We start from the raw sequence: 13,850 nt of genomic DNA on the forward strand, positions 1-13,850 counted from the left end.
TAATTTCCTGGATCATCCTTCCGACCCTTCTTATATATGGGTGTCACACTGGCCAATTTCCAATCTGTCGGGACCTCCCCGGTCAGCCAGGACTGCTGGTAAATGATGGAAAGCGGCTTGGCGAGCATCCCTTTTTTGCTCGTGGGAAGGTAACGTGGGATAGGGCAGAAGTAACAAAAACCAAACATGGGATGGCATCAAATCCAGGGAAATTGGGCTGTTCATTTCTGAAGAGCTTTTGAATAGGTTAGTGCAGAGAGCTGGACTTGGTAAAATATGCACTTTGCTTCAGCAGCTCTGTTCCTACCAGCAGTGGAGAAGGAAGGCAGAGCCTTGAGAACCTCCCCTGTGAAGAACTTACTATATTTGAATCTATTGGGGTTTTTTAATAAATTCCAGCCTTTACTAATGTTTCTATAAAAGCTATTTTTTGATAGTCATATTACTCTTGCTACTTTATTATAGTAATAGTAATAATAATAATAACAACAACTCTAATATATTCTGTTTAGAGGATTAAGCACCATCACTGCTGTGGCTAAGTATTACTTTCTTGTGCAGTCAGTGATATGCCCAAAGTTGTAAGCAGGTTGGTGTGTGTTCTGCTTCTCCCTGAACTCCGTCTGCCAACTTTACTGGAATGGTAGGGTCTCTAGTACCCAAGTGTGAGGCAGGGTGTAGGCTGCATTGGCATCTTCATTTACAGCCACTGTTAAACAGCCCAGTCAAGAGCAGTCTTGCTTTAGTGTGTGGTCAGCCTGAATTAACTTTCTTTGGGTAGGTTACTCCTCCTGCTGTGGCCAGGCTTTTTCAGGAAAGGCAATTCTGTGCTGAAATTGAACAGATAATCTGGTGCCGAGAGACTGCTGCCAGCTAGCAGAACCATCCAAAAACCTGGCTGTCCATTTTGCAGTTGTGGAGAAACTTAGATTTTTGTTCTTGTTATGCATTCTGGAAATACGGGGCAAAGCAGACCTGAGTGAAGAGACGTTATCTTCTCAGTGATATACTATTTCATATGTGGCTTTGCTGGTTAGTCTCTTGTTGTCCATTGCCCTGGAAGTGAAAGATTTCTTTTTTTCTGACAGAGCACAGAAAAATAACCTTTTCTTTGAAGGGAGGTATGCAGATTCTATTTAACTTTTAGCAATCACAGCAAAAAAATATTTTGTGAACAATTTTTCCAGCTTCCAGTAGATAAAAGGCAATCTTTTTTTTCTTATATAACAAAAAATAAAAGCCCCATATGCTTGATGATAAAACTAGAGGGATGGAAAGAGCAAAGTAAGACATGAATATACTGATTTTTTTTTTTTCATATATACTTGTCTGAAAATGGAGAGAATAACATTTCCATGTTTGCATTGCAACTCATGCTGGTCTTTTCCCACAAATCTAAAAGGTAGGTATTTTAAATTATTCCTTTTCAAATGATGCAGTATCCTCAGGGAGCTAGATAAGAACTCTCATCAGTGTTCTAGACATTGTTTGTCTAACTACCCAGTAAATCTTGCCTTTCATGAAACTTTTTTTCTCTTGAAATCGTGTTGAGCTATACAGGGAAACCTGTTCCTTATCACTGGAAGAGAAAATGTAGCTCCATCTCAAGAGTCTGCCCACTTTTGTCTGTCTGCACTACTGCAAGCTAGTAGACGAGTGTTTTCCTTCTGGAAGTCGGAAGGAAGATAATTTATGACTTATGTGCATTGTGGCTCTTGCCATATGTGGCTGTACCTTCCCATATAGGATAATCTCTCTTTGCAAAGGTTAGGAGCAGCATCTTGGAGAAGGTGAGAAAAAGGGAAAGGAAAAGAGGAGTGTGACTGTTTGCTGAGTCCCTGCTGCTTAGCTGCTCGCTGTGAATTCTTCCCTAAAAGCTGAAAGTACCATACTTCCAAGTATGGTTCAAGTTGCCAGAGGCCACCACTGGTTCTTAGAGGGAAATTTTCTTGTGAAGCACCATCTGTATGTCCAAGAATGATGAGGGCTTCCATATCTAAGCATAGTCTTCTATTTGGGCCAAAATGGTAAATATAAAAACAGTCTTGACAAAAATCAGTGATAGACTGATGTCTTAGACTGTTCGATGACTCCTATGTAGCCCACAGTCAGGGGTCAGGACTGCTGGTGTAACTGTTGAACAGCAAAAGGGAAAACAAAAACTTTTCGTACTCCCTCCCTTTGAATATTTCCTTGCCTCTTCCTGTTCAGCCTTGTCCTTCACCCAAATCCAAAACCCTTTTGATAGTTATAAAGTCGGTTACACTAGACGTATATGCTAGAACTGTTGTAATGGCACAGCGTGATCCAGCGAGAGCTATCCTTTCTCTGGGAGTTTGTTCTTCCTCCCTGTGGTTTTCATTGTCCAGCTCTCTGAAGACAGACCCAGTTCTCTTATAACCTGCCTTTGCTCTGCTCTGCTGAGGTATTCTCAGAGGATGGCAAAAAGGAGAGTCAGCGTCAGGAAGCAAGATCTCTCAGTAATAGATCTCACCATCTTCTGCGTCAGTAACTGGACTCTAACAGAAATGGATAAGCAGGAATCCTAAGATGGTGGTGGGGAAGGTACAGTATTATTCCTCCTTGATGGTATGTGCTCTCTGGATGGAGTGGTAATACTGAGTTAGCTCACGCTGAACTAAGACACCTAGGACAAGGTAGAGAAAACCAGTGTTAACTCTTGCATGGTCCTCTTTCATTTTAGGTCAAATGGAGGTTTAAAATACCACTTTTTTGGAAGTTAAAAATGAAGTGTACCTTAGAATAGCTTTGAATTAGAGCTATTGGCAAAATAAGCTGGTTTAAGAGCTGCTGGTAATCCTATTACTTAATAAGAGGATCATTTAAATGTATTTTCTTGGGGATATTTAAGATCTTTAATGGTTGTGATAAATGAGGAATGTAGGAATACTTTTTTGCCAATTATATTTTGAGTTATTTGAGGTAAGCAGAGTCTTTAAATCTAGTGAGAATTACTGGAAGTAGCTGAGAATGGAAAGCAGTATTTTTTCCTACTTCATGCAGAATGTAATTAAACTACCTTTCACTGCAGGTCTGCACAGAAACCTGCAGAGCTCTCGTGCTGAGGGTACATGCAGTTTATGTATTTTCTTTCTGGCCCGCAATGAGGAGGGAACATCTGGTTTGCAAGGTGTTTTATTTATGGATATACCTGTGACAGCGAAGTCCTGGTACTTAGTTCTCCAGTGCAATAGAAATAAAGTGCACCTGGTGTATCAACAGTGTCAAGCTGGACATAACCAGTGACCAGTTTCCATAGTCATGTGTAGGGTATCTCTTGAACAGGCAGCCCTGTGTGGCATCAGCTGAAACTTTCTGAGCAGAAATGAAAAATTGAAGAACAAATGCTCTCCTTTGGAGGTGAAACATAATGACGGCAGTCCAAGTGAACTGAAGTTCTTGTCTTTAATTAATGAGTTAGTATCTTTTTCCTTCTGTGAGCTGTCTTTTTTCCTGTGGTGCTATTCTGTTTCTAGTCTTCGCAGTGAACCATATTGTCATTTAGGGCAACGAGTTGCTTTTTCTAAGAAATCATTATGTGTAATCCTATTACCTCTGAGGAGCAGCTGAGGACTTTGGGTTTGTCTAGTTTGGAGAAAAGGAGGCTGAGGGCATCCTCATTGCTCTCTGCAGCTTCCTGAGGAGAGCAAGCGGAGAGGAAGGTGCTGAGCTCTTCTCCTTGGTATCCAGTGACAGGATGTGTGGGAATGGTTCAAAGCTGTGCCAGGGGAGGTTTAGACTTGATGTTAGGAAGCATTTTTTTATTGAGAGAGTGGTGAAACACTGGAACAGTATTCCTTGAGAGATGTTAGATGTCAGTGTTTAAGAGGCATTTGGACAGTGTTCTTAATAACGTGCTTTAACTTCTGGTTCAGCCCTGAAGTGGTCAGGCAGTTGGACTTTGATGATCATTGTGGGTCCCTTCCAACTGAACTATTCTATTCTATCAGGCATTTAACTAGCAGAGCATCTAAAACAATGAGGTTGATATAAGGGACTAAAAATGTTTACAAAACTTGAATTGTATGTAGTATTTCATTATTCTTTCATTGTTGGTTAATAATGTAACCTTCACAGCTAGGCCTCCTGTATATTGGCATTAGATATTATTATTGATGTATTTCCATCTTATGGTATGCTATTCCAACAGGAGTAGCAAAAAGTGCCTGAATGTAAATAACAAATTTATTTTCCCCCCAGCTGGTGTTTTACTAGATATTTTTTAGTGAAGACAACAGTTTGCAGATTTAGATTCAGAACATCTTCCGTAAAGCCAAACTTTCTTTTCTCTTAGAACATACCCCATGTCATGTGTAGGTCACAGAGCAGCTGTGTGAGTGAGTACCCAGAGACCACACCACTGCTCAGATCAGGAAAGCTTGATCTGAGTTACTCTGATCACTGCTAGTGCAAATGTGTGTTCGGAAAAGGCATTAAAAATAATTTTTAAAAATGAGACAAAAAAAGGGAACCGTCACTTTTAAGTATATATTCCCTATATCATAAGATCTGATGGGAAGGATAAGGGAGGGGAAGGGTGTTCCAAGTCAAACACAGCTGCTTTTTACTCTGTCTGGGGTACTAGCACAAGTCTTTGGTATCAATCCACATATCCTGTTTTCAGTCATGTTAACTGTCTCGTCTCTCGCCCAAATTCTACCAAGTTTTTCCTTATTTTCCAACTGTCTTCTGACTCTTAACTGGCAAATAAAAACCCACAGGGAGGGAAAGTTTGCCCACAGCAGCGAGATAAAATTGAGTTATATGGCTTTAATATAAGTGGAAAAGTTGTTGGATTATTTTGTTATCTTCTTTTTGTTACGGGCAAATGCGTGTTTTTCAAAACATTTAAACTGAACTGTTGACAGATTAGTTTCCTGTCTGGCATGACAAAATTGTTCATTATAACAAAATCTATTACCTCTTTTTTAACATTCTTTTGGTAAGGATTTACTTGCTGTACTTTGCTTAAGTGTTACATAAAAATAAGTTGACCTTTTTTTTTCCTTTTTATGGTATCTTTGCTCTTGGTAATAAAGATAATATTGTGACATTGTTTTCTTTAACTTCCAAAATACAGGTATGTAGTTTCATTGCTGTGTGTTTGACGGGTTTGCCCCGTGTTTCCTCCAGTTACAAAGGAGTTCCTTCCTTCTCACTACTCTGTGGCCCAGTAGGCATAGGAAATGTTTTATGTGTTTTGTCTAGAAGTTAGAGAAATGATTTAACTGGATTTGAGTTCCTTCCAGGTTATGTGCTGCAGGGCAAGCGTGGCAACACGTGTATTTTTATGAGGTGGCAGTCTCTGCTTTCTCAAGCTTGTAGAGTAAGTTTAGATACATGGGCCAGTTTCAGATGTACAGAGAAAGGATTTTACTGTTCAGTTAAAAAACCTTTGAAGTTGGTAAAAAAAATACTTTGGCACATATGTACATTTTCTGTCTAATTCATTTCCTACCAAACATTCAAAAAACCACTGCTTTAAACCTGTACAAATTGTTAGTACAAAATCAGTCATGTTTGCTGTATCTAAGAGAGTATAGATTTTTTGGTTAAAGTAAATGCTTCAGTTTTTAATCCAGCTATAGATTTTCAGACACAGTGTCCCCAGCTTGCTAGCATGTTTTATCTACAGTGGGAAAATCGGAGAGACTGCAAAATTCCATCAGCTCATGTTCACTGCAAAGTTCTCAGAGAAAGATTAGATGATGGAGCATAGTTTTGGAGCTTGCTTTTATACGTTATGGCTTTCCTGAGGGTTGTGTATACCTTTTTCTTTCTGGTTTTCTTCCATGCTTTGTGTCAATTATAAACAGGCATTTCTGTGGTTTCTCATTAGAGAATATTCTGCAGGATAAAATAATTTCCCTGTTTGAGGAGGTTGTTTGGAAGGACAGAGGAGGGAGCTGACTTTTGAAAAGGATGCACTAGTATGAAAGCAGCTTATTTCTCCTGCTCAGTTCTGGATATACTGCTTGGCTAGCTATCTACCTCTACTGTACCCAAGTCTTTGACAAAAAGAGTTTCTTAGTTCTTTGTCTTCCTCTAGAAAGATTTCCTAGAAATCCCAGAGAGAAAATACATATGCAGACATGTTACAGAAATGAGTAAGAGATAGTTACTGGAAAAATGGAGTAGCACAGTTTAATAGTTACTAATACGGAGCGTGGCTGGAATAGTGGGAATTACAGTGGAGGTTTCTTTTTGCTGATAACTGGAATTAATACAATAAGTAAAGGGAAGAGGGAGAGCCATGGGAGTGTTGCCCTTGCATTAGGCATGAAGGGGTGAGTGATGGGGAAGGCTCAACAGCTTTGGATAAAAACAGTCAAATTCCCTTTGCCATGTGTATTTCACGAGATCTCATTAGCATTGAACTTTGATGAAAAGGTGAGCCTCAACCCCTTCAGTTTTTCCCCTCTTACCAATGTGTTTTGAATTGCAGGTTTGGATTTTCTGCCCACTCTCTTGAAATTCTGCAGTTTTCTTTCCTCTTTCAATCTCAGTCTGAAGACATGACACATACGAGTGGTAGTGTGTTTTCAAGAAAAGTACAGCATTCTGAAATAGCATAATTGTATTGAAAATAATACAGTTTTTCACCCTTTGAATAAACATGATGCACACGTCAATTTTTTATATGAGTAGCATGCACCAGTATGAAGAAATTGAAACTACTTGTACAGGTACGCTAAAGAGAATGAGTTTTAGAACATTTGTCAGATTTATTATTTCAGAAGAAATTACACTGTAGGGTATGGTAGCATTGTTGAAGGTAAGATGATTATGTGGCTTTAGGGTTTTTTGTTGCCTTGTTGGGTTGTTGGGTTTTTTAAAATTTACTTTATTATTATGGTCTTGCAGTGCAGTGTGTTATGTCCTTTCTCTGCGCATTCAGGATGATTCCTGTTTGACTGCTGTGATTGACTTAGCTTCATCTTTGTATCTTATGATTTAAGAGGTAAGAAATTTGAAACTCTCTGACAAAAGGGCTTTTTCATCTTCCTGCCACTGTATGGTGAAGGAAATCTGACAGCATTTTTTAGCAAATAGGTCAGCACCACTGAAAAGAGCTCCTCTGAGAAACAGAAATATGTTATGTACCAAGTGTAAACTTAATGGTGCTATAATTGCACATGCACTGAAGACCCATTTTGATATGCCACCTTAATCCTTTTTAGTGACCAACACCTATAAGATACATGCAATTTATACTTGGATATTAAGATGGCATTTAATAATCACTGTATCTTATGTATGCTTATGTAGTAGATGTGCTTTGAATTGATGGTTCAATAGAAAAGAACCTCTTCCATCACTTAAGACCCTAGCAGAATTTTTTGCCAATCTGCACTTTGCAAAGCTACAGATTTCCCAATGTGCTTCCTGCCAGGCCTTAGAGATCCAGCTTTCTGTTTGAGAAGACTAATCAGGAATGCTCTGGATTCGAGCTCTGTCCGCCTAACTGAAAGTTATTCAAGGTAGGGTGCTGCTAGCTCAGTGGTTTGGTAGAGTTGTGGCCAAGACCAAATGATGTTTGCTTATTTCTTTAGTTCCCACCCCCCTTTAAAACATGTCCCTAAAGGCACTTCATTATTAGCTGAGCCATTTTCAATTTTAAAATTTCTATTACAAATGGCTAATTTGAATCCATGTGCACAGTTCCTGACTCACCTTCAACAGAAGAGGCACAGTCAAGGTACCAAACCTTTCCTCCTTGGTAACATTCCCCCTTGTCTGCAACTTGTTCTTGAAGACATTATCTCCTGAGTTTCTTTTCTGTCACTCTTGCATATAGTAAAGTTGCTTTGGTGTTTTTCATCTGTGACGAGAGCTTAAAATTAAAGTCTTGCTGTGTTCCTGGTCAAGCCTATTAGCTTATAAAATCAACCCATTTACTTGAGAGAAACAGCTGAGTGAAGAAGTGCAAGAAGTATAAAGAAATTAACCCTAAACAAGTGAGGTAGTACAAATAAGGTAGTATAGTAATAAAATCTGAAATTATTACTTTTGTTTCTATCCCTTCTCATGTGTTTCTTGTACTTCTTAGTTATAAATGCCTTTTCCCGAAGGATACTATTTCAACATACCTTTTTTTTTTTAAATTTTTTTTTTGGCTGCGTCAGGCAGTTATTCCCACAGCCTTGTGCTTTTTGGATGGTAAAAATACCTTACTTTGATTTAACTCTGTATTTTAGTCTCACCTGGTGCTTGACTTATAAGAGAAGTTAAATGGGGAAGAATGACTTGATGAGTATTTTAATGGCATGATTGGACCCTTCCAAAAGCATCCACATTGAAAATAAAATTTGAGTTTGCTAGAAAAATGGTGTTTTTTTAAAAAAACCCAAACAAACCACAAAACCAAAACACCCCCCCCTCCAAAAAAAACTCTAGTAGTCTGTCACAAGCACTAAAAGCCTCCTGCTCTGACTATAACTTGAATATTTGTTTAAATACTTAAATATTACGCCAAAGATTGCAGTGGATTTAAGAAGGATGGCATATGTGGATGTGTGCTCATTGCTTACTCATAGATCTATGAAGTCCTGGAAGTTCAGAGACAAGGTATATTTTAGTTTATTTCTACTGTGTTTACTACTTTGCTAAAATCTGTTTGGATTCTGGTCCATAGATTACTTCCTTTGTAGCAATGCCAACTCAAATGCAGAGACTCCATTTCCCCTCCCCTCTCTGCACCATTTTGTCCAGGCTGTTAGTTCTGAGGGACCCATTTGGGTAGCCATGGTCTGAGCTGGATGAAGTAACAAATTTTTATTGAAAAAAAGTTCTCAGCCCCCCAGCTGCATCAGGACTCTGATGCTGTTTTCCTATCAGCTTCATGCATTCCTGTGCTAGTAGAGTACCCGGTTGGAAAGGCACCAGGAACACTTAAATGAGGAAAAAGATGTTCAGGTACCTGCTGTCTCTACTGCTGTGCTGGAGAGCCCATGTCCACTGTGCTGCTGGATAATTGTGAATACTTATTTGGATAATAATCAAATACTTATTTGAAAAAAAATCATCTGGGCTGTTCACAAATGCCTTGTCAATCTTCGTGTGGGAGATGTACTTTCAAAAGTGGTAGTTCAGGTTTTCAGGGTAGGCAGCCAGTAACAAGCTGTAGTCTGCACATGGTTGAAGTCAAATGTAGAGCTGCTGTGTTTTCTAATGGAGCAAGGTTTCACTCCTGATTTCCAGGGCTGCTAGGCCTGCAGCTGCCAAGAAAGAAACAGGAGGTCCTGAAGAAATCACCACCTGGAAAGTTTATGAGTCGAGCTCAGTGGGACCAAGCACAGGCACAGGTTGCCCAGAGATTGTGGAGTCTCGATCCTTGGAGAAATTCAAAAGCCTCCTTGATGCAGTCCTGGGCAGGCTGCTCTATGTGGCCCTTCTTGAGTAGAAGGGTTGGATGAGAGGACCTCCAGTGGCCCTTTCAACCTCAACCTTTCTGTGATATTCATGAATCTTCTCTCCCCAGCCTGTAGCCACAGTTGCGCATTCATCAGGCCCACATCCTTTTGTCATGTATCTCAGGAGCAGGGTACTGTTGGCTACTGTAAAATTTTTCACTGTTTATTGGTAGTCTGGGGATTTAAATTTGTAACTGTGATTCTATATGATGTGCAACTTGTTCATCCTCTTTGGTTTTTCAGTTCGGTCAAATATTTTCATCCATTTTTTCCCCATTATTTTCTGTCATTATGTTGGATAATAATGGCTTGGTTTAATATGTGTCACATCAGTTTTTAGGGAGTTGTTCTTACTGTAGAAAACTGACGCATGATAGTATGATAACACAAGAACTGCTTTGTCCAGGTTGACATTTTGGCCCTGGCTAGTTTTTATATTAGCTACCAGGGGGATGGAAGAGATTGAGAGAGGGAGCCTGCAATTCACCTTGTTTCTTAGTGTAGATGCATTGAGAAAGCACTGTTGGTTTATGCCATGCATTCAGATCGTTTTTTCAGCTTGCACTATTCAGATGAAATTTCAACACTTACGGGAGAGAGTGAAATACGGTTATTTGTCTATAAAGCACACTGTAGGATTGATTCATTGTATTATTTTTTTTCCAGAATTTGGGATTTTTCTTTTGTCTTGAACACATGCGTATATGATGGTCGTGTTTCACAGACTCATCTAGTAAGTTTAAAATTCAAAGGTTGCTAGTGAGTTAAAGCTAGAAGTGGATTGACTGATTATTCCTTGTAACTCTTTAATAATGGAATTGTTTTATGCTGCACTTAGATTTGCAGCATGAGCCAGTGTAACACCACATAATGATGTGGCACTAATAACCACAAAAATAGGAAAATAGCACCCTGAAGATGGGAAGCAGGAAGAAATAGGTTGATGATAAAGGAGGGCTCGTGGAGACTAGCTGCAACAGGCTGGTTGTGCTTTTCTGGCCGCAGCTTTTATCATTCAGCTAGAAAGCACAAATGAAAGGGATGCATTAGGAGCCCATAAAGACCTCAGCCTGTCACTGTTGGTGCAAGTCTGTCTTTTATTCTCCCAAATACAATATTCCTGCATGTGTCTGTGTATGTCTGTAGTGCAGTACTCCACTCTTCTTTCCTGTACTTTCATCTGCTGCAGTTGGATTCAAAGTGACTGCTGATCAGCATGTTGTCTCAGTGCAAAGCAAGGTCTCCTGTCTTCGACTGAGATCTCAACTGGGCTTCCAGCTACTTACCTGCTTAACCGCTGGGTGCAAGTGGCTGCTGATGTCTGATAGTTAATAAGCGTTTGCTGCTAATCAGCTACCACAGAATACAGCTAGGGCCAGGTACAGCAGTGGCTGCATAGCATGTGGAGCCATGGTCACCATAGTTCTCAGCAGCTGATCAGAGGTAATTGGTTTTCTCCTGTGAGGGGACAGATAGGACTAGTTAGCTGTCTGATGGTAGCTGTGTTTTGAAACACTGATTATCTGTGGTTACCAGTGGTGACCACCTAGTTCCAGCATAAATGGAGCAGTAGTGGTGTGATCGGGAGCTGGGAGCAAGTAGAGAACTTGATGATTTAAAGGATGCTGAGAGAGCTGTAAGCAATGAACTTGATCGGATGCAGTGAACCCCAGACACTAAGCAGTTTCTGCTTACCTACCAGCTTTTGTCTGACAAGATAGGAACGGGCACTGGTTTAGTGTAACACTCACTGCTCCCCATTTCACACCCTTTCTGTCCTTGCCTTCAGAAATTCCCAGGCTGACTGTCTGGGCTTCCCAGCATGTGGAGGTGAGCAAATCTAATGCTGTCCTTGTGGGCTGCTGGGCCAAGAAGCAGCAGCCTTTCTGGACTGTTGCTCTGGGCTGTCTTGTACAGAGAAGAGAGGCACACCAGGCAAGTTCTCACCTAGTGTGGCAGGATGTGTCTGGCAGTGTGGCCGTGTGTTGTTTGGGCTTGCCATGAAACACAGAGGACAGGTTGAACTGAGATATGGTGGAAGGGTCAGATAGCAAATAGATGAAAGTTGTTTGCAGCCTTGTATTTCAGTTTTGGTTTTCTGTGGCAAGCCCTAACAATATTTACTTTCACACCTCTGGCAGACAAGCTTTGTGCTATTCAAAATATTGCTGCCAAAAGTCCTCTGTATTGACACTGTGATTGGAAGGATGTTTTTCTCTCAAAGCTGGCAACTGCGAAGAGATTTGGAAGAGTAATTCAGGCTGTTACCTGCACTTTGTTCTGCAGATGCCCTTTTGCAAAACTATAAATCCTAACCTGCCCAAAGGAGCTTTTTAAGTGACGTTATTAGCTTGGTTCAAGTCAAACAGTTTGACATTCTTCGAACAGAAGTATTATGTGAGGTTGATGGTCTGTATTCCTGTACTTAGCTCAGAACTTGAAATTGGTCTCTGCCACAAGCACGCATGGTTTGTTTTCAGATGCTTTGTAAATGAATATTTTATTAGGTAGCTGTGGCCAAATGCTGCAGGACGGCCTTGGATACGCTTTGTAGCCAAGCGGCTTTAGCTGTGTTGGCAGAGCCCTCTGGTGGGAATGCAGCCTGTGCCAGCAGCAGCCGGTCCTGTGGGCAGTGCCACCTACTTCTCCCAAATGCCGTCAGCCAGCCCTCTCTCGGTTCAGGGGCATCCCACCAGCTGTTGGCTTGAGTAGCCAAGGAGTTCCTCTTCTGTCCTGTTCCCAGCTGGGAGAGCAGAGCCCTGTGGAGCATTTTTTACTAAACCTGATGGTGTGCTGTAAGGGCCTGATAATTTTAGGTGTTGCTTTACAAAATATGATGGCTCTTTGAGAGTAATGGAGTTAGCCAATGACAAGGTAATATTTTCTTAATCCATATCAGTGTGAGGGAGTTGTGACAAATTTCAAGAATTGCTTGTATGAATTTCAACAGTATCTGTAAATACCTTTTTTTAAAAGTACCACTTAGTAAAAGTAACTGATTTACTTAGATATACCATGGGACATTTCAAAATGAAGAGCCACAGCCTTCCGTTTCTGCTGGTCAGTAATGCTTTTGGAAATCAAGGTACTTGAGGACAGGGCTTTGTGTTTTTAAAGTACCAACTTACTGAGCATGAAGGAAAAATGTTATTATACTTGTCTAACCTAATAGTGTTCAAAAGCCTGGTTAGGACTGCTAGATGCACTGCCAAACCAGAATGTGCAAACAGGTCTTTTAATCTGATTAGGTCCCTAAAGTGTTGATACAATACAGGCCAATAACTCTCCTGCAGGAAATCCAGCTGTTTGAGATTGTTGCACGAGTAATGCAGTAGTAATAAAGTGTCTGTCTTTTCCCTCCTCACATGCTGGCCAGAGCTTTTCACTCACCATTGATTTGAAACACTCACAACTGTGCGTGGTATTTTATCTTCATTAAAATAAAAAAGGAGGAACATGTACCATGGCTTGAAAAGGCAATTGCCTGTGGTGGGCAGGAACCCCCTCTGATGAAGTTGGAGAGTAGCGGCAAGACAAAGGCAATCATATTTTTGTGTCATTTTACTTGTTTCATGATCAAGTTTTTATTAAGACAGACATATCAATTCTTCCAAAAGCTCAAGTAACTTTCATGGCCTGTATTTGAAATGCCAGTTTCAGTTCTTCAACTTTGCATTGAATTCATGTGCTCTGTCGCTGGGGTTCAGCAACATAGAACCACTCTGTTAAGAGACCAGTCATGTGAGAGGCAGACGCATGGTGGAACTCCTTGCTGCAGGTTGTTGTGAATTCCCAAAGCTCAATATGTTTCAGAAAACAATTAAACACACTTGTGAAAGGAAGATTCGCCAGTATGAGGAGATGCAGATACTGCCTTTGTGTAAGAATTCCTCAACTGCAGCCAGGGGGGTGGGGTGGGAGGTGCATGGTTGTGTATACTCGCCCTCTTCCTCCTTACCCTTCGGTGAAGGCAGGGTGCTGAACTAAACAGGGCTCCTTAAGGCCCTGGAGAGGGCTGGCGGTGTTGTGGTTCTTGTCCCCCTCTGCTGATAACTGGAGGAGCTCTGATGGGCGAAGTATCAAGCTGTTTGTGGTGGATGAGGACTCTAACCCTCCTCCCGCAGCCTAGAGAACTTCTTTGTTGAGGGATATTGTTTCCCGAGGAACCCTCCAGTTTACCTGCAGTCTGATCTGGCCTTTCCCACGGCCAGGTGGCTTTCCTCAACTGTAATGAGAGTTTCACTGGAGGCTTATTACAAATACATGTAGGAGGCAGCACAAAGGTTTTTTCTGTCTTGTGGGACAGCTTCATCTTCCTGGTTTCCCTACAGCGTTGTGGTTAGAGGCTTTAATTCTCTGGCAAGTGGTATATGGTATGTTTTTCAAGCCCTGCATCTTTCAGCTTTTAGGATACCC

The 13,850-nt window shown here is 40.8% G+C and overlaps 1 protein-coding gene across 2 annotated transcripts in view; it reads left to right on the forward strand.

Annotated features, from left to right (window-relative positions):
* Window positions 1-13,850, forward strand: part of TNKS (tankyrase) — a 152,628-nt gene that overhangs the window by 63,528 nt on the left and 75,250 nt on the right. The window lies entirely within an intron of this gene.

The sequence above is a fragment of the Strix uralensis genome, chromosome 4 (genome assembly GCF_047716275.1).
Source record: "Strix uralensis isolate ZFMK-TIS-50842 chromosome 4, bStrUra1, whole genome shotgun sequence".
Taxonomy (NCBI): Eukaryota; Metazoa; Chordata; class Aves; order Strigiformes; family Strigidae; genus Strix; species Strix uralensis.